The 22385-nt window shown below is 33.6% G+C and overlaps 1 protein-coding gene across 2 annotated transcripts in view; it reads left to right on the forward strand.

Annotated features, from left to right (window-relative positions):
- The window catches only part of Ccser1 (coiled-coil serine rich protein 1), a 1226082-nt gene that overhangs the window by 919682 nt on the left and 284015 nt on the right, over window positions 1-22385 (forward strand). The window lies entirely within an intron of this gene.

The following is a 22385-nucleotide window of genomic DNA, read 5'->3' on the forward strand; positions in this document are numbered from 1 at the left end:
CTCCATGTTCTTTTCTGTATGTGTTGGTAATTCAGTTCTTTTTAAGCACTGTTTAATTTTACGTTAGAAGCATATATCAGAATTTGTCCATTCACCTGTTGAAGAACATCTTGATCACTTTCATGTTTTGGTAGTTATGAATAAAGCCACTATAAACTTCCATGTGTAAATTTTTCTGGGGATAAAAATTTTCTGCTTGTTTGGGTTGAGTACAAAGGATAACAACTGCTGGATCACAGGGAACATGATGTCTTTTAAAAAGTTTATGCTGCAGTCTGATTCTGAAACATCCAAAAATTAGGGTTCTGTCATACAGCACTTTTATTCCATATAACAAAAGAGGAAATATGTACCGTGTATCAGGGGATATGACAACTCATTACCATAGTACATCAAATTGTATTTTCTTATATCTTCACCTATTGAGAATTTTTTGGCAAAATTTCTTAAATGACAAAATCAGAAAATCAGTCTAACTTGCTCAGACTAAAAGATGAATCCATAGTAATGATTCAGTGAAAGTTTCAGTGACTATTGGGGGGAAATAGTGACAGATTTCATGGGACCAGGATCTGGAAATACAAATTTAAGTAAAAGGAAACTTAGTTACATTTATCTTGTCAGAGATGCATCTTTACTTGGTCTTCTCTTTCTATTTGTGTGCAATCCATTCTCCTTTCTGAGGGATTTCTGGTTATCCTTCTTTAGCACCTGAACCTGTTTGACTTGGCACGGCTCAGCTTCTCTTTACTCACTCTGTCTTGACAAGTATGTTTTATCATCCAAGAAAAATACTATGTCATGGAAACCTTCAAGTAAGTCTGTTCCTATAGTGAAACCACTCAGAAAATTTTAGATCCACCTCTAAATCCAGTGGCATGTAGCATAGGTAACTAATTAGTGGGTTGTACAATGCCAGACACACACAAATCTTAAAGTCTTTCACTGCTATCCTCTTTTCAAAGTCCTAAAACTTTATTTTATGGCTCATCTTCTTCCCTCTGTCACCCAAGCAACTTCTAACGTTCTATTATTCAGTTCTTAGTATGCATAAAGTATCTCTTTCCTTCACACCCACACACCAAATATATACACACTCATGCACAGACACACACACACATACTTGCACACATATGGATAATAAAATGAATGCTGGCTCTGTATAGTTTTTTTAAAAATGTCACCTGAGTTTTATGGGCTACAAGGACAGTTCCTGGTTTACTTTAACAGTCAGACCCATAGGTAATGTTTTTCCAAATATTTAGTTCTTGTTTGTTTTTAATTTTTATTTTAATAATAGCAAAACAGTAAAAAGGATAGAAATGCTACAGAATTTAAAATAATAGGAAATTAACACTAATTAATATGTTACATATTGTTATCTTAAAAGTAATTGTTCAGGTTACAAGATTTAGGCATAAAAAATGACCAAATAATTAAAGCACAAATGTTCTTTTGGTTGAACTAACAGATTAGCAGTATGACTATCTAGCATATATATATATATATGCTAATCAGATCAGAACAGAACAATGTAATGCAGATCAGAACAGAACAATGTAAGCAACACAATACTTTTCCACAAGACAACACAATATTAACAGTAGCTACCATAATGTCTCTTTCTTTGAAATAGTTGAGCATACCTTCACATACAATAATATCAAACATAACAAAATAGTATAAAACCATGCAGGAGAATAAAAGTATTACAGGACATTCAGAACCAAATAACAGAAAATGAACAATGGCTACTATATTATCTCATTTTCCATAAAAAATTGTTTATATTATCACACATAATAAAATCCAATAATATGCAACATGATAGAACCAATGGAAACAGAAGAACAAATGCCTAGTAGGAATTCAAAGCAAGATGATATTAAATCAGCAATGGCTATCATAATGTCTCGTTTTCTTCAAAATAGCTGTTTATACCATCACAGATAATAAAATCAAACAAACTAGAATAAAACCATTCCAACTAATGAATGAAAACATTGTAAGACTTCAAAGCAATGTAATGGGGAATCACGATTACCATAAAATCTTATGTACTCTTACCGTTTTTTACGGTAGGAAGATTATACAGGATTTATACATGTGAGTTTGATTTATTTTGCTTATGAGTATGGTCTCAAGTTGCATCCATTTATTTATAAATATCTCAATATGATCATTCTTTATAACTGATTAGTACTCCATTGTATAAAAATACCACAACTTTTTTATCCATTCCTCAGTTGATGGACACTTAGGTTGTTTCCAAGATCTGGCTATTACAAATTGTGCTGCTTTAAACATGGGTGCACATACACCACTGTGGTGTGATGTTTTCAGTTCTTCTGGGAATATACCTAGAAGTGGAATAGCTGGCTCAAATGGGACTTCCAATCCCAGCTTTTTGAGGAATCTCCAGACTGACCTCCACAGTGGTTGAACCAGCCTAGACTCCCACTAACAGTGCAGGAGAGTTCCTTTTTCCCCACAGCCTTTCCAGCATTTGTTGTTGGTAGTTTTCTTTATCCTGGTCATTCTTTCTGGATTGAGATGGAATCTCAGTGTTGTTTTAATTTGCATTTCTCTAATGACCAGTGATGGCGAACATTTTTTCATGTATTTATTTGCCATTTGTATTTCTTCATCTGAGAACTGTGGATTCATCTCAGATGCCCATTTTTGGATTGGGTCTTTGAATTTCGGGGTCTTATTTTTTTTTGTTTCTTTATTTGTTTTAGACAGGAGTCCTTTGTCTAAGGGACAGTTCACTAAGATTTTTTCCCAGTTTGTGGGTTTTCTTTCACTCTGTTGGAGATTTCTTTTGACATGCAGAAACTTTTTAATAAGATGTGATCCCAGTTATTGATTTTGGAAAGTATTTTCCATGCGGTTTGATTCCTGTTCACAAATTCTCTACCTACCCCTATGTCTTCAAGATTTCTATCTAATTTGTCTTACAACAGATTTATTGCTTCTGTTTTAATGTTTAGACCTTTGATCCATTTAGATTTTAGTTTAGTGCATGGTGATAGGTATGTGTCTAGTTTTAGTTTTTGGCATAGTATACATATAATCTTTATAGTCTTTTTCCTTCTCCCTTCTCTCCTTTCCCCATCCCAGTTTTTCTTTTCTTTTGAGCCCTTTCTTTCCCTTTCATTATCACAATATCTGTTATACCTTTTGGATCACATTAGACTTTAAGGTTGTTGTTTACACCATGATGACAATACAATATTTACAAATGTGAGTTTGACTTATATAACTCAATGAATATGGTCTCAAGTTTCTTCCATTTACCTATGAAAATCTCAAGATTATCCTTCTTTATAGCTAAGTAATATTCCATTTTGTAAAAATAGCACATGTTTTTATCCTTTCTATGGTTGTGGGCATTTGGATTCTTTCCAAGTTTTTGCAATTTGTGCTGCTATAACCAGTAGTGCACATATATTGCTCTAGCATGAAATTCCCAGCTTTACTGGGAAAATAATCAGAAGGGTAATAGCTGGATTGCATGGGACTTCAATCCTAAATTTTTGAGGAATCTCCGCACTATTTTCCACAGTGGTTGTACCAGTCTACACTTGCACCAACAGCGGAGAAGTGGTCCTTTTTTCCACAGTTGTCTATCATCATCATCTATTGTAGTTGATTTCTTTCTCTTTTCTTTTTTTTCTCTTTTCCTTTCTTTTTTTCTTTCTTTCTTTCTTTTTTTTTTTTTTTTTGGTACTGAGAATCAAATTCACAACTTCGCACTTAGCAGGTAAACACTTGAGGAAATAAGCTAAATCCTCACCCCATCAATTCATTTTTCGATGGCAGCCATTCCTTCTGAAGTGACATGGAATCTCAGTGTTGTTTTAATTTACATTTCTCCATGACCATTTCTTCATGTGTTTATTTTCCATTGTGTTTCTTCATCTGAGAAGTGCATACTTATCTCAGATGTGCATTTTTGGATTAGGTCTTTGAATTTTGGAGGCCTGATGTTTTTCAATTCTTTATATGTTCTAGATATAAATCATTTGTATGAGGGACAGCTGGCTGAAGTTTGTTCCCATTTTATGGTTCCCATTTAAGTTTGTTCCCATTTTCTTTTCACTATGTTGATGATTTTTTTTGAAGTGCAAAAACTTTTTAATAACATGAGATCCCAATTGTTGATACTTTGAAGTACTTCCTGTATGGTTTACGTTTTGTTCATGAACTCTTTGCTTATCCCTATATCTTCAAGATTTCTACCTACCTTGTCTCCTGGCAGATTTAGTGCTTCTATTAAATATTTAAATCTGTGATCCATTTTGACTTTAGTTTAGTGCATGACAATACTCATGGGTCTTGTTTCAGTCTTTGGCATGTGGAAAGCCAATTTCTCCAGCACCATTTATTAAAGAGCCTAACTTTCTTCCAGTGAACATGTTTAGCCTTTGTCAAAGATAAGCTGGCTGAATGTCTTTGTAGTTGTGTCTGCATCTTTTAATGTTTTTTTTTTTTTGCCAGTATCTTGCTGATTTTATCACAGTAGCTTTATAGTATAATTTCAAGTCAAGAATTGATTTGCCTTCTGCTTTGCCTTTGTTGTCCAGGATTGTCCTTACTATTCTAGATTTCTTCTGTTTCCAAGTGAATTTTAGAAATGTTTTCTCTACATCTGTGAAATATGTTAATTGCATTTTGATTGGGATTATATTAAATCTGTATAACAGTTCTGGGAATATGACCATTTTCACCATATTGGTTCTTTCTAACCAAGAGCAAGGGATATCTTTCCATTGTCTGATCTCCCCTCCTGTTTTTTAAAGAATACTATAGTTTTCAATGTGTCTTTTACACTCTTTGTTAGGTTGATTCCTAACTATTTCATTGTTCTGGATGCTATTATGAAAGGTGTCATTTCTCTAGTTTCTTTCTTAGTGAATTTCCTGTTTGTGTACAGATGCTATTGATTTTTGAGTGTTGACTTTGTATCCAGCTACACTGCTGAATTTTATTATTAACTCTAATAGTCTTTTGATGGAGTTTTTAGGATCTTGTATGTAGAGGATCATGTCAACTGCAAATAGTGATAATTTCACTTCTTCCTTTCCTATAGTTATTCTTTTTATTTCTCTCTCTTGTCTGATTGCTCTGGCCAATGTTTCCAGAGCTATATTGAATAGGAGTGGTGATAGTGAACATTCTTGTTTTATTCCTAATGTTAGAGTGAAATTTTTCAGTTTTTGTCTAGTAAGTATGATGGCTAGTTGTTTGCCGTAGATGGCTTTTATGAGATTGAGGTAGAGACCATCTATTCTGATTTTCTATAGGGTTTTTTTTTTAAATCATGAACAAGTGTTGTACTTTATCAAAGATTTTCTGCATTTATTGAGATGAACATGTGATTTTTGCCTTTGGCTTTGTCGATATGGTATATTATATTTATTGGTTTGCATATGTTAAACCATCGCTGCAATTGTGGAATAAATCCCACTTGGTCATGATGTATAATCTTCTTGATGATTTGCTGCATTCTATTTGCTGGTATTTTATTGAGAATTTTTGCATCAGTATTCATTAGGGAGATTGTCCTTATTAGGGAGAGTCTCCTTTGGTTGGATCTTTCTCTGGTGTTTTTTATCAGGGTAATACTTATCTCCAGGAATGAGTTAGAGAGAACTGCTTTCTTTCCAATTTCACTGAAAAGTTTAAGGAGTACTGGCATTACACTTTCTCTAAATTTCTTATAGAATTCCGCTATGAATCCATCAGGACCTGGGATTTTTTTTTGTTGTTGTTGTTGTTGGTAAATTTTTAATTACATTTTCAATTTCAGTAAGTGATATTAGGTTGTTCAAAATTTTCATATCTTCTTGACTCAGCTTTGTTTCATATGTTTCCAGCAATCTGTCTGTTTCCTCTGTGTTTTCTAGCCTTTGTGAGTAAAGATTTTCAAAGTAGGTATTGATAGATCTTCTGTATTTCCATAGAATTTTTAATAGTTGCACCCTTTCATTCCCTATTGCATGAATTTAAGATTTTTCTTTCTTTTTTTTAATGACATTGGCTATGGGTTTATCAATTTTGTTTATTCTTTCAAAGAATCAACTCTTTGATTCATTAATTCTTTGTATTGTTTTCTTAGTCTCAATTGCATTAATTTATGCTCTCATATTTATAATTTCCTCCCTTCTGTGAGCTTTGCGCTTGACTTGATCTTCTTTTGCTAGGAACTTTAGGTGCAGCATTAGGTTGTTTATTGTGCTCATTCTGTTTCCTGATGTAACAATTGATTGTTATAAATTTCCCTATTAGCACCCCTTTGATTGTGTCACACAGGTTTTGGTATGTTGTATCTACATTTTCATTGGATTGTAGATGTTGTTTAATTTCTTCTTTAATTGCATCTTTAATCCTTTGGTTGTTCATGAGGGTGTTAATTTCCATGTGTTTATGTAGGTTTTGCTGTTTATTTTGTCATTAATTTCCAAAATCAGTGCTCACATAATATGCATGGGGTAATTTCAACCCCTTTGCATTTACTTAAGCATGTTTTATGCTAATATATGGTCTATTTAAGAGAATGTCCCATGTACATGTCCCGTGTACGGCTGAGAAGAATGTGTATTCTGATGTTGTTGGGTGGAACACTCTGTAAACTTCTAGAAAATCCATTTGTTCACAGGTTTGAGTTTTGTTATTTCTTTGGTGAGTTTTTGTTAATTGATCTGTTTGTGACAATGGGGTATTAAGGTCTCCTGTTACAATTGTGTTGTTGTGTATTTAGTTTTTCATGTCTATTAGCATTTGTCTTATAAAGTTGGGAGTTCCTGTACTTGGTGCATATAAGTTTATGATTGTTATCTCTTCCTCTTGAAGTTTTCCCTTAACAAGTAGGTAGTGATCTTCTTTATCCCTTTTGAACATTTTTGGCTTGAAGTTCCTATTTCTGCAAATAGAATAGCTACCCTTCCTTTTTTCTGGGTTCCTGTAACATGAAATACTGTTTTCCATCCTTTGACTTTTAGTCTATGAGTTTCCTTCTGTGTCAGGTAGGTGTGTTTCTTGTATGCAGAATATTGCTGGAATCTGTTTCTTGATCCATTCAGTTAACCTATTTCTTTTAATTGGTGAATTGAGGGCCTTTAAATTGATGATGATAACTGATATGTACTGGCTTAACTTTGTCATGTTACTTTCCTGTTGTTGTTTCCCTGCTTTTTCCCGCTGTTTAATCGCTTACCCTGTCTGATGGTTCTTTCTGTTGTCATTCTGATAATTGCAGTTATTTTTGTTTTTCTCTAGTATGTCTTTCAACACTGTTTCAAGGAGTAGTTTGATGGATGAATTTCTTCAATTGTGCTTTGTTAGGGAAATATTTTTTTTCTCCATTAATTTTCAAAGAAAGTTATTCAGGGTACATCATTCTGGGCTGATAATTGTTTTCTTTCATACTTAAAATATTTCACTCCAAGCTCGTTTTGAAGGTGTGTGTTGAGAAGTCTTCTATGATTGTAATGGGCTTCAATTGAGAGATGAGTTGTGTCTTTTCTAACAGCTTTTAATATTCCATTTTTATGCTGCATTTCAGTGACCTTGATTATTATATACCTGGGTGTAGATTTATTTTGGTTATGACTGTTTGGCATTCTATCTGTCTCACTATCTGTAGATCAGATTCTTTTCCTGTGTTTGGGAAATTTTCTGCTAATACTTCTGTGATTTTTTTTTTATGTCATTGGCATTGATACATATTATTCTTATATTTTTTCTTTACATCATCCTAAATTTGTTAAATTGTTCTTTCATGATCCCTTGTTATTGTTATAAGTTCTTTCCTTTCATGGTCACTAACAGCGATCCTGTCTTTAAGGTCTGAAGGTCTATCTTCAGTCTAATGAGGTTTTACCAGCTTTCAGTGGGATCTTTAATTTCCCAGATATCTCACTGAATTTTTTTCATGCATTCTGTTTCTTTCCTATATTGTTCATTCAGGGTTTCCATCATTTTCCCTTGCTCCTGTACTTTTTTAGCTATATCTTCTCTAGCTATTCTGAGCACCTCCTTGATTAAGGTTTTAATTTCTTTCTTTTCAGTGATTAGTTGTAATACAATTTCCTCCAGGGCTGGAGGTTTAGCTAGCGGCATAAGCCTGCCTTGCAAGCAGGCAGTCATGAGTTCGATCCCCTGTACCGATAAAAAGGAAAAAGAAAACAAAGAAAGAAAGAAAGAAAGAGATTTGTTTCTTTATTTTACTTTCTATTTTTTCAGAAACTTCAGGCGTATGATTTGCAGTGCCCTCTATTTCAGTGTCTCTTTGTACTTGTTCTTGACAGATATTGTGTTTTGCTTTTTGTTTTGTCATTTTCACCTTTTGAATCAATATTTTGGTCTTTTCAATCCTGCTAGATTCCACTGTCCATTGTGTGTCTTGGGGTCCTATTCTGTGGCTGATGTTCTTCCAATTGCTCAGTCCTACAGGGTAGGGTAGGGGCCAATCTGAACTTCTGCAGAGCCTGTTGGGTAAGCATACATTCTTCCTAGGTTGGCTAACCTGGGAATATTGATTAAACCAACCCTTATCTCCAATTGTTATTGTGGCTTCAAGCTGTTCCAGGCTGCTAGATCTGCCTGTTTGTTGTGTGCACCCCAGCCAGGACTCTACTGTGTCACTGGGAGTCGTTAGGCCCTTTCAGATTTATCCAGGTGGGTGGTCTCATCGGCACTTTTGCCAACCCACCTGCAGTTCTCTGTATGAAAAAGTGGCTCACATTCCTGCTGGCTTTGCCAAGGTCCTAAAGTTGAGAGAAGAATTGGCTGAGGCTCCTGTTGACTCACTGACGTCCTCTACCTGAGGCGAGACTCACCACACTGTCTCAGGCCCTCTAAGTCCTCTGTGTAGGCGAAGGGGTTGATGAGGCCCCCACCATGCCACCAAAGTACTACAGGTGGTAGAAGTGGTCACTTATGGTCATGAGCCTCTGAGGTTTTTCTGGTGGAGGGAATGGTGGTTCATAAGCTCATCGGTGGCTGAGGTCCTTCAGATGCAGGGGAAGGGCAGACAAGGCTCCCTTTGACCACTGAAGTCATCTGAGTGTGGGGGAAGTATGGTCAATGATCTCTTCAACTGCTGAGGTGACCGAGAAGAGAAGTGGAGACTCTTCTCAGCAGCTCAAGTAGTTCAAGTGCAGAGGAAGGCGGCTGATGATTCCATCAGCTGCTGAAGTGCAGGGCAAGGGCAGCTAAGGCTCCCCTGGCCACAGAAGTCATCCAGGTGCAGGGGAAGGGTGGCTGATAATCCTGTCAGCTACAAAGGCCTTTCAGGTGCATGGCAAGGGTAGTAGAAGCTCCTCTTAGCCACTGAAGTCTTCCAGATGTGGGGGAAGAGCAGACAATGACCCCATGGGCTGCAGAGGTCTTACAGGTGTCTGCGAAGGGCCTCAGTTGTTGTTTAAAGAGGTAGTAGTTTTAGATAAATTCAGGCTATGGATGAGTGTCGCTTGCTGAGGCAGCTACTTTTCAGTAAGGCAATCAGTATACACAGCAGGTATCAAAAGCTGAATGTGGCAAAAGAATTAAGTTACTAGTCAAATAAAAAAGTATAAAGTTGATGGGGGATGGTTTCATCATTTCACGTAGCTTTGTAGTTAATCTGTCAAACTAATGTCATCATTTTGTAATTAGCTTAATAACACTCCTTATTCATAACCAATTTGTATAACATTTTAATGAAGCAACTTCTTTCTTCTAAACACCTCAGTCATCACAAAAATTTGGTCAGTACCCTTAATTGTGTAGAAGAATAATTGAATGATTTCTTAGTATTAATAAAGATCTTTAAGTAAAGACCATGAAGTTCTTATTGGAGATAGCACATATGCTTTATTGAGGCTGGAGTACTTTGTTTAGCTAAGTGTGGTCATTAACTTTGATTTTTCCCTATCCATATTTTAATAGTACATAAGAAGTATTGATCCAATCACATGTTGCTTACTGTGTTTATTGAATGGATTTGTAACATTGTGAACTTTAAATAGCCATGCAATTTTCCTAAGTAAAGTTAATACTCCTGTATTATCAGTGAAGTGAAAATCCTCTAGGCATGCTTTGGAAAATAGACACAATATGATTACTAGATAACAAAATGATAATACTTTCTTTATTCTTTACTACCATAACATTGCTGTAGGTCAAATGCAGGTACTTTGTACTGATCTCTAGAGTAATTTCTGTCTTTTAACCATTATTTTAGTTGTATATTTATAATTGATGTTAGATTATATTCAGGTTCCCTGCCAAGCATTGTGGGTTTTGAGATGACCCAGGTATCCACCATCACTGTCCCCAGACTCACTGTCTGTGCTATAATGCTAGAAACAGTAAGAAAAACAACTGGAGTAAAGTATGGTAAATGTGTGCTCAGAAAACTAATGTCCAGCAGTTCATTATTTATAAGAAGAAATTAGAAGTAAAATACCATTCCATAGGGAATTTATTGCATAAGCAAATTACAAAGAATAACTATGTGTTACTACAGATAATGTGGAACCTTTCAATGAATATTTTCTAATATATTTACCTTGAGGAACATGTATATAAAAGTTATTGTAAAAAGTTCAGGAAAATTACGTTGTGTATTAGCTCAATCACACACACACACACACACACACACACACACACACACACACAAATATAAAAAGAAAAAAATAGAAAAGAAAGTGTGGTTGCTATGGTTCAGTACTGTAAGTAAAGAGTCCCGGGTGCTCTACAAAGTTGGGAAAAAGCAGGTAGCAGATGCAGGAGGGAGAGCGAGCAAAAAAGCCATAGACCAAAGGAGGAAAAGCTGGACTGTGATACAGGCATAGAGCCATCACTAGTCCCCTGAATTCCGTGAAACCTTCCTGCCCTCTAAGCAGTCTCCTTTAAACCACATTAGTTTGACTTATTTTCTGTTACATGCCACTAAAAGAACTTCAACTAAGACAGCTAACAATCTTCACTAAGAATAGAAACCATCGCTACTTAGGTACTTACAGTACACCTCAGGTTTCTGAGAACAGTGCAAAAATGAGCTTGCTTAATAATTTCAAACTTTTCATCATAATATTTTTAATGTCTTCTGATGTAAACCTGCATTTCTAAATTCAACTTCAAAGCTTATTTCTACTTTTTTAGGCTTCAAACAGGCTGATCTGGTAGTGAACACATTTCAAGGACTGTGCTTCCTAAAAGAACTTTCTGGGATGATGAAAATGTGCATTCCATGCTGTTAGTGTGGTAGTCACTAGACATAGTGAAGTCCAACAATTGAAATGAAGACATTATGATTAGGGAGACGAGTTCTTTAACTTCAAGTAATTTTAATGAATTGGTAAATGAATGGCCAAGCTACACTTGTCATATGGCAGAGAATTCCAGAGTGCCGAAGAGAGGTAAGCAATTCAAGCTTGGGTTTTAAAACAGTTGTCTCTTACATGGCACTTTCTTATACGTTGCATGCAACCTAGGTTTAAAATATTTAGCAGATATATCACAAATTGAATCATTATTGTCTTTTTCCTCAATAGCTAATTGTATACTCAAAATTATAAAAAAACTGTAAAAGATCTTAAAATGGCTTTTGATCTAAAATCACATTAGTTTTTCTAAATAAAAGATTTTTAAAAAGCAAGCAAACAGGAAAGAAAAAAATGTTTTGCATCAGATAGCAAGCAATGGATAGTCACTTTGTTTCCTAAGGAATTATAATTTGTTGAGAAAATCAAATAAATTGTGCAAAGGTGTCTGAAGAGTACATTTTAGGTACCATCATTATGAAATAAATTTAACTCATAAATATTTGATGCAATCTTGCTGATTTTCAAGAATTTGGTTAAAAATAATTAGTAAAACCAGATAATAGTTATAATGTGATAAGAGGAAATGGATCTTTTAAAAAAATCAGTAGATATTATATAATTGCAAAAAAGAAAGCCACAATGGGCCCATTTGGCTTAAGAAAGCACAAATAAACTTTTGGTAAAACATAAATAATTTACAAGGTGAAAAAAAAGTTTTTAAAAGGAAAATGATAGCTAAGGATGGATCAGAAGATCTACAAGGTTACACAAGCCAGTGATAGAAAAGATAGAGGAGAAAGGTTAGAAAATATACTAAACTTGTGGAGGAGTCAGGAGTCTATATTTAATTATATGATTCAGCATTTTCTACTGGCATGCAGCCTTGTGGCATTTTATAATTCTTATCACTGATAGCTCTATCCCTGCCAAGACTGCCTCCCTGCTTCTTCAATCATGAAAGAAACCCTGGACTTATAGAGCAAAAACACAGAAAATATTTTGAAGTTAAAAACATCATCATAATTTGAGAAAACATATGCTAGAAATCTGCTACACAGTTTCTTAAAATAAGGTCTAATTTTAAATACAATAATTTATGTCCCATGTTTTTGAAAACTAACATATTTTGTCTAAAAGAATACATTTTCTATTTTCTTTGGAAGCAACTGTTTCTTGCTTTAAAAACATTTTAACATTACTTACAAGTGAAACACATGTATATACTAAAAATAAAAATGCAATTTTCAGCTTCTTGAATAAATAATACTTAAATTATATAGAAATATAAGAGATTAGTCAAATATACCCATCTGAAGCAAATAAAAACATTTAAGAACTATACTTCTTTTACATAGATGTTATTAGTACTATATTCTCAGTATAAAGTAAATAACTTATTAAACAGTATAAAAATCAGATCATTTTACATTCATATTACAGGAAATACTATCTTTACAAATATGTCATTAAAAAATAGCCAAAAATAAGAAGAAAAGCATTGTTATATGATGCAGATACTATAAAACAGAGCCAATCTGTATCAAGGATCTGAAACATGAATAAAGCCAAGAAATGCTTTGAATGTTAAACAAGGCTATGGCAAAATCAGGAAACTCGCCCCCAGATGCTTATGTTAGAGAAAGCTTGCAGAACACAATTTAAATGTATGTTACAAATCTTGGCTAGAAAAGACAACAATCCTTGTTTTGGAACATCAGTAATCTGAACAGGATAACTTTGAGAGCCTTTTAGAAGTAATATGACAAGAAGAATCTTAGAATAGGCTAGTGATAAATTGTGCTGAGTCACCAGTGGTGTGTGCCTGGTGTCAGAGCTGCCTGCTGCTGTGGGTCTCTGGGGCAGAGAAGATTAAGAGGTACACTTGCACATAAAACCTGTGTTACATGGAACCACAGCATAAATCAGGAAGATTGCAGTGAAATCCCAATTTGAGAACCCTATTAAAAAAAAGCAATGAAAGAAAATCCAAATGATGCAACATAAGTATTTTAATTCTAGGTATATTTTCAGCAGCTAAATTTAAAAGTAAACAGCATTCAAGAAAAATGAACTAAGCATCCAAGGGAACAAAATTTATACCAGAACAAGTATTCTCAGGAATACTTAAATCTACAATTTAGATGAATTCTTTTTTTTTTATTGGTACTGGGGATCGAACCCAGGGCCGCCTGCTTGCAAGGCAGGTGCTTATGCCGCTGAGCTAAATCCCCAGTCCCAATTTAGATGAATTCTTTTTTTTTTCTTTTCTTTTTTTAAATTTTATTTTGAAAATATACAACAGAACAAGACAGAATAAAGCCAACTAAGATCGTACAGTGAAATTGGTACAGAACTTTACAGCAGGTTACCGGGATAACAGTAATAGGTATCACAGTATATTTTGTTATCTTTATAATAGTTGTTGTTTCAATCATGTGTATCAAATTGAGATGAAATATAGAACACTATAGAACTTATCAAAACAGAATATTGAATAGAGCAGTACCATTAACCAGAAAAGAGCAAAACAGTAATAAAAATATTTTCCTTCAAAGAGATGGTAGTAGGAAGTCCCCCTTATTTGCTATGGTCAACCTAACAGGAGACGCTCAGATTTCTGGTTCCCATTTGCTAATGGGTCGCGGGGGGTGGGGGTGGGGGGAGATAGGGGAAGTGGGATATTTGACTCTAGGCCGTGCATCAGTAGGTTCACTATTGCTTAGCAGGGAGGCAGGCTGGATGTTTGGTTTCACAGCGTCCTAAGTTCCAACATGGTGTGGATCTCAGGAGCTGCTGCTGGTTCTCCCCCTGGAGTGGCCACAGTCTGCCAGACCACCACCACTTACCAGGGAAGGGAGGTGCTTGCTTTGTTTCCCAGGATCCTAGGTTCCAACATGATGAGTGTGTACAGTCCGCTATCTTTAGATAGAAATCAAATATATGAATATGCATATATGCTTACAATAATTCATTGATTAGAATAAAGAAACATTGTGGTTCTGAAATAGACACAGAAAAAACGCATATTTTACTTATGTACATTACTATCTTACAGTAATTTAAATTATGTACATTATTACCTTACAGTAATTTAAATTTTAAAAGTTCATGTTATATATATGTATGTATATTTCAGTCTGAATGTTTCTAAGAGAGGACTCTTTTACAAAAGCATTATTTCCACAGTGGATTGGAATTTGATGTAAGTAAATTTATGTAATGTATGCTAATGTATGTGGAAAAAGTTTAATATACAGAAAGGTATATGGGGTTCCATCCACCATGAAGACCTACACATGGTTTATGTTCATGAAAATGTCAAGAACTGTACTTAAAATAGTATGAGCAGTAGAAATCTCTGGGAAGTAATATGTTTAGCTACTAGATAATAAGGGAACTTGAGAAACAAGGAGATAAATGTACTTAATACCAGGTCTGATGAATTTTTTAAAGATAAGCTAGTCTTGTTTTTAAGACAAAAAAAAAAAAAAGGAAGAGAGGGACAGTGAATTTTTCAACTCTGAAATATTGATAGAAAGTACTCTTCTTTAAGAGACCAGATTTCTGAAAGTGAATAATTTTAGATTAGTCTCCACAGTCTTTGATAAAGTCATCATTTTATTTTAATAAATATAGACATAAAGCCTTTGGAAAGGAAAGCAAGAGTGAGACTTAATGTAGTAATAATTTGCAGAGTAAGTACTCTTACTTAAGGATGTCTCCCTGGGTTTCAAGAAGTTGCTGAGCATAGATTTTACTTAAGTCATTGGATAGAATGTATTCTTCAGGTCTCTTATACACAACACCTAATGCCTAATTTAAAGGACAAGCTTGTATAAAATGCTGATTAGGCCATTGCCAAAAACATCATTAAAATGCTATTAGGGTTTTTCTGCTCGCTAACTTTCCCTTTTACTAATTTGGCACCATTGAATATTGTCTTATAGAAAGTTTGACAGTTTGAGCCCAAGTTTTTAACTTCAGTAATATAATCCAAGTCTAGCCTATAAACTGAGCAAAAGTAAATACAGAATATGTATCTCTGAAAATAATGACAATAGATGTTTTATTTAAGACATAAATTCAGTTCAATGACAAGTATACATAACTACATTTTTCTAGATATGATATGGAGCCTTTGTAAATGAATAAAACTGTATGTATCTACAAACACCTTATAATTTAGTGAAAATATTATGAATACATTCAAAATAAACTGTGTCAATTCCTTATATTTTAATCTTAACATTTTCTTTTGTCAGGCGTTGAGCGAATTCTATAATTGTAAACATGGTATATTTTCTCACTTTGTATTTTTAAGAAATATTTTCCAACAGTAGATCACAAATTATAAATGTTGGAGGTACTGGATACGGAGCTGGTAGCAGAATGAGAAATTCAAATAAAAGTGTGTGGGGTGGTGAGAAATGCTGAGTTTTGGCTTGTAAAATCTGTATTTCAGAAGGTCCACGAGAGTCCTGCTGCACACTCTCAGTTTTCCAGTCTGTTCTCATTGTTTAGCCCAGTCTCATCCCTTTTCCATTAACTTCGATAAACAAGAATGGTAAACTTTTAAAATTCAATCTTGCTATTCAACATTTACTCTGATTCTAATTTATTTCTTTGAAGATACTCATCAATTTGCTTTCTTTCTTATTCTGCCATGGTTCGAATAGATGTTTCAATTAAAAATAAGTCCCAAGATCTGAGCAGATAGTTCAATTAGAGGTTTACTAACAAAAACCTACATGCTTACCTCCAGAGCAGAAATTGTAAAATGACCTGGAAAAAACTAGAAATAACTATGTTTTGCAGGATGCACGCTGAAATTTTATCTGATTAGAAACTATAAACTAATTTAAGCACAATAAAATAGTTTGTGGGCTATAATACATAAAGTTATGGAGGCATAATTGTTCTTTTTGCCATTCATAAGATTCAGAAATACTTGAGAATTTCTAGAAATAAAATTAAAATATTTATCTTAACTATATCTTGAGGAAGCCTAACCTCTTTTCTTGCATTTCGTGGTAATATGTGAAAGCTTTAAATATTCATCCCTGAGGGTCTCCATGTTTAAATCCCTGCTCTTTCAGTATGTGGTTGATGTACTCTGGCCAGCGCCAGACCCCTCACTGCTGGACACCTTTGTAAGTCCTAGCACATGGAATTTAGCAATAACTGGTGTGTGAGGAACCTCCAGTTTCATGAGATGATTCTGTCCTTTTGAGACATGAGCCAGCATGCAGGTCAAGAGCACACATCTTCTAATCAGACTTTGATTCTGGGTTTGATAATTTCTGTATCTGTTTTCTTAATCTGAAAAATTAAAAAAAAAGCATCCATGAGACAACATAGTCAGTAGCTTAGAATCATACTTGTATGTAACATGGTATGTAAAGACTTTTTTTTACATTTTGTCTGATATACTCTATGCTAAAATCTAGGCTAAAATAATCATACTGTTTTCGCCCACTGGAAAAGGGGTGTACGTATTCAGATTGACTCAAAATATACTTGTAATAAATAAGATAAACTTCTTAGCATATTTTTACAAGAACTCCTGGTATATCAGAGATCCTATTAAGTGTCTACAAGGTTTCTTGAAAACACACTGAAATCATATTTCTTGAAATACTTGAAAAGAATAGGGCATTTCCAATCTGTCTACTTTTGCTCTAGCCTGGGTTTGATACTTAGACATTCTTGAATTTTGGTAAAACAGTGCAGTTTTGTTTTTATTTGATTTTATTTTTCTAGCACAATTTTACCTTTGTGATATATTGGATTTAAATTTGGTTGACAATGTGTATCTTTTTATAGGTTAAAATAAAAATTAATGTCCTGCATTTAGTCAAAGTAGGGCAGCCTAATTTTTTTTTTTTCTAATAGGAGGCAAACCTATTGTAGATACTTTACTAAGTTCATTTGGGACTAATTGAGTCAATAAGAAAGTATACTTTGGAATCCATGAAAATACTTTTGCATTTTTGATTAGGTAATGTTTAACTATAGGATATATATATATATATATATATATATATATATATATATATCCTCTAAGTACAGAACAGTCAAATTATTAGAAGAAATGTTTGAATCAAAATATAATTGCATTGTTTTTGAGTGAATCTTAACTACCATCAATAGGAAGATTGCCTTGCTGCAATGGTATGAACTGCCCACCTTAATTGTGCTAGATACATTTTGATTGGCATTATTATACTAAGAATCAGAATTTTCAAAACAGGCTCACTGTTTTATCACAATGATATATAGAGGTGAAGGGGGCTGATGCAGGATCTCTAATAACACATTTGTCTCTTACAAATCTCTCAAAGATAGAAATAGACTTCATCTTATTTTCAAGTCTGTGCATTTGCTTGATGTTATCCCTCCTATCCTCATTCTTTATACAAAAATACTTTTTCCTAGTACCTTAGTGGGTAAATGTTAGCGTATGTCTCCATGATTTCTTATTCTGTATTTTTCTATCATTATTTTTTACTTATCTAATCTTTCCTCTTTTATTTTGTTCTTCTCAGTTTCATCAATTCTATCTGTGGAATTTACACATAAAGACAAAATCTACTCAAGTGACATTCTTTCCTTTTGTCAAAAACTTGAAGTAGACCAAGGCATGAACATATGGATTGTTCTCCCGGAACACATTCAAGTGAAATAATTGTTTAAAATGGAAATGTCAGGCTCTGGCATTCAATACTAGACTTATTTTAAACATTGTGATATGTGTAGATATCACTCGAAAAGCATGCTGTAATGCATACACAACGGATTCCACCTTAGGAGACTATAGCTTTAGAAATCTGGAAGAATTTGGCAATCTTCATTTAAAACAAGATATCTAGTTTGTTGTCATGTAGATAGTTGCAGGACTTTCTGAAGAAAAGTGATCTAAGGACTCAATGCTGGCTTGACAAGCTCAGTGCCAAATAGAAGGCCAGCTTGGGAAATATTACTATTGACGAACCTGGAGCAGGATTTGCAGGGCATGATGGCAGTGATTCTCCAGTGTTTTATATTGTTGGCTCTCTATGGAATAGAAATATTCAGCAAGTGATTCAGAAGATTGGAAGCAGAGGTTATTATATTCCTGAACATTGTTTTATAGATTATGAATTTTTACTTCTATGTACAAAGTGAAGAACTATTTCTAAGATCAGGGGCCAAAGGGATTCAATTTGTCATTTCAGTGTTACATGAATATTTTATCCTTAATAATAAAATTTATATGCTGCAAAACATTGAAGCATACTCCCTTTGATGAATTTAGCAAAATCTCAAACATTTTCATTAATTGAATTTCTTAGTGCCTTTCTCTAATAACACATTCACCTCTTACAAAAATTTCACATGTTGGAAAAGACTTTATCTTCATCATTCCTAGATATCTTTTCAGTCATATACATGAGAATATGCATTGTAGGAGATGAGATGAATCAACATTGAATGATAAACAATAATAAATCTAAAATATTTGTATTCTAATCTATAAATTTTTGCCAAAATATAAAGGGATATGTTTTTTCATAAAGATAGTTTTGAAGAATATTGGTTTGGCTTGAAAATATTTTTATTTGAGAATCAGGAAAAGGCATAACTTGAAGGAGACACTACTTAAGAAGTTTCTAGGCTTATATTTATCAGAACTTGAAATCAAAGTCTACTAACTTATCATATCAGAATATAAATTTAATATCAAATTTATAAAAGCAAAATAAAATCAAAAATCAAAAAGTCAGGCAGTCATCACAAATTCTTCATGAACAATATACAAGACAGCCTTGAAATACATGGTTTTCTAAAATATTATTTTGTAGTTTTGCCAACTTTAAGAACAAGTAACTGAGTGCATTCTCTTTTGACCCAACAGGTATGAAAGGAGATACTAACATGATTTTGTATACTAGAAGAATGAAAGTCATATTTTTACTGAAAGCAAGGGAAGGTGTACAATATTTGGAGACATTGACTACACCTAGATATTGAAATATATGTCAAGTTTGAACGTGTACACCTAAATTGTTAGGATTAAAATTACTATGGGAAATGAAAACCTCAAAGGAGGCATTTCGGAGTCTCATTATTCCCATGCAAGTCCTCCAATTCAGAAGTTCTCTCTCTCTCTCTCTCTCTCTCTCTCTCTCTCTCTCTCTCTCTCTCTCTCTGTGTGTGTGTGTGTGTGTGTGTGTGTGTGTATATGTCTACACATGTATGACATATTATATATATGAAATATCTGAGCGTGTGAATTTGAATAACTCCTAGGAAAAACAGAGCACGAACATGCAGTATGAACACATTCCTCCCCACTAAGAAAGCATAAAAGTATATTTAGTAATGCCTGAGTTACCAGAAGGAAGAGTCACTGGGTAAAAATTGGTTGAACTTTGACGGTAATCCCCTGAGGCATGCATTCCTCAAGACCCCTCCTTCTCTATGGGTGTATAACTGCAGAATAAATAGAATCCTTTGTCAGCTACCCGTGGTGCTCTTCACATCAACAGAATCCTATAAATTCCCATTTCTAGAACCAAGTCAAACAATTATTGGAACTATTTCTCTAGATATGGTAATGTAGATGATTATATTTATTAATCACAGACAAAATTTCTGAGATAGTAGGAGATATTCTCCTTTCTGCCTCTGTCAAATATACAAGGCTTTTTCTTGGAACCCTGCTTCTCAAATGTCAAACTGAATTCAGCAGGGAGTTTGTCACAGATTTGCTCAGTCTAGGAAAGAGACCAAAGACAACGTTTTGAGAAATGTTGCCCAAAGGAATTATGTGGCTAGTTTAATCTCATCAATATGTGACTTTAAAACTTGAAATCCAAGATTTGTCAACATCTCTCTGAAAACTATCTTGTTGGTGAACTTCTTGCTAAATGACATTTACTCATGGATAAGAATGACTTAAATGAAGCCAGATCTTCAAAGTTTAAACAAGTTACATAATTATTTGGTCTCTAGACAAGGACGAAGCCTGGGTCAGTCAAATAGCTATTCTGTTCCTCCAAGTGGAGCCTGGTATTTAGCTTTTTGCCTGACACTGTGTTAATATCGTCAAATTTAGTACTTACAATTTAAGGACTAAAAACTTTTTAATCCAATGTGTCTTGTACTAGAAGGGTAGCAAAATGTTTTTTTTTTTTTTTTGAACAATGACACAGTTTAAATCCAAATTTTGTGATATTTAGTCCAGTCATTTTTCAAGTGTGACATATTAAGGAGCCATGGAGAAAATACATAAAATGTCAAACTATTTCCAAAGCCAAATGTAGTTTTTAACTGGCAATATATTGCAGTTTTTATATTGAGACATCTCCTAAGATAATTCCATCATGAGCAATGCCAAATATAGCTATAATTCCAACTTTTACAATGTGTCCATCAAGAAATTTCAATTTATTGTAGTCTAAGACATAGGCATTTACAGAGTGAATAAATAATAAAATGACTTATGGAGACTATAAAGTTGTTATATATTAAACTGAGTTGAGTTTTATATGAGTAAGGATATCAACTGCTATATTACATAAAACCACAAAGACATTAACCATACATAATTTGCCTGAATGTTATTTATTTTGGTGTTTATAAAATCATTTAATGAAACATTTTCTGGGTGTTTGCAGGATATGATAGAGCATGCATTTGGAATTAGTGAGCTATTTTTTGAAGTCAAGAAACTTGGATACATTATATTAAAAAATGATTATCCCTTAATACATATTTATTTTGTGAGTACATAAACAACACTGCAGATCATATCCCTAGAATTGAAAAGAGAAATATATGTCAAAACTTAAATTTTAAATGTTTATATATGGGATAGTAGTTTCCTCTTATCTGCCATTTCATTTTCTGTGTTATTAGTTACCTATAGTTTCAGATCATGTGAGTTAGTGTGATGAAATCGTTTACCACCTCACACTGCCCAATCCAGGATATGAATCAACCCATTTCTAGGGTATCCTTGCTGGAGATGCTACCATGCATCTCTCAGTGGATTGCCTGGTGTGTCAGACTATCATGTCATATCACAATCTTTACATTTAATTAACTCTAAAAATAATGGCCCCAAACACAAGAGTGGTGATGTTGGCATTTCCAGTGTGCCAAAGAGAAGAAGTAAAGTGTTTCCTTAAATTAATAAGGTTAGAGTTCTTGAGTGGAAGAGAGAGGAAAGGGTCCTAAGCTCAGTACCAAGACCCAGAGTAAAAACAAATCTGTCTGTGAAACTGTAAAGAAGACAAAAATCCATGCAAGCTTTGATGTCACACCTCAGTCTGCATAAGTTATGATTACACTGTTTATGTGTAAAGTTAACATGCTAAACTTTAGCATTTGGTACTATTTGCGGTTTCATGAATTCACTGGGTATCTTGAAAAATGTTTCTCAGAGATGAGGGCTGACTATTCTGTTCATTGTTTGAGTACAGATAATAGTTAGTGTAACAGTTGGTATAAAAGTGCAAAAATAATTTCCAGAAATTTCGAAAAGTTTTATGAAAGCAGATGACACAAACTAGCGTGGAATCTAAATTTTGTTTAAATAAAGCACAAGTAATCCAGTTAGTTACTTATTCATTTGTAAGGTCACTGGTGTAAGTAATGCCATAAAATTTAAGTGCAATTTTATAGGATTTTCTCAGTCTAGGTTGAAAAATTTAAAATTTATTACTATTATTTTTATTTCAATCTCAACATGCCATCCAATAGTACAAAGTTATAACTAGTTTTTTTTAATTCAACGTTTTTATTTGTCTTTGTAAGTTAAAGCCAACCATATTTATCATAAAATAAATCATTTTTCATTATAAAAATGAATAAATATCATGTTATTCCTTTCCTTTCTAATTATTTTTACACCTACTAGTTCTTCTCCACAAACCAATTTACTTGTATCTTGATATGAATTAGAATTCCTGTTTTTCAATTTAAGACAATATATTTAGATATTTGTTATAGTTAGTTAAAAACATCAGTGATTTATTTCTACTTGATTTCTTTTTTAAAATTATGTATTTATTTATCTTTATT

Source organism: Cavia porcellus, unplaced genomic scaffold, assembly GCF_034190915.1.
Source record: "Cavia porcellus strain 051 isolate PalLab524CR breed Dunkin Hartley unplaced genomic scaffold, mCavPor4.1 scaffold_4, whole genome shotgun sequence".
In the NCBI taxonomy this organism is placed as follows: domain Eukaryota; kingdom Metazoa; phylum Chordata; class Mammalia; order Rodentia; family Caviidae; genus Cavia; species Cavia porcellus.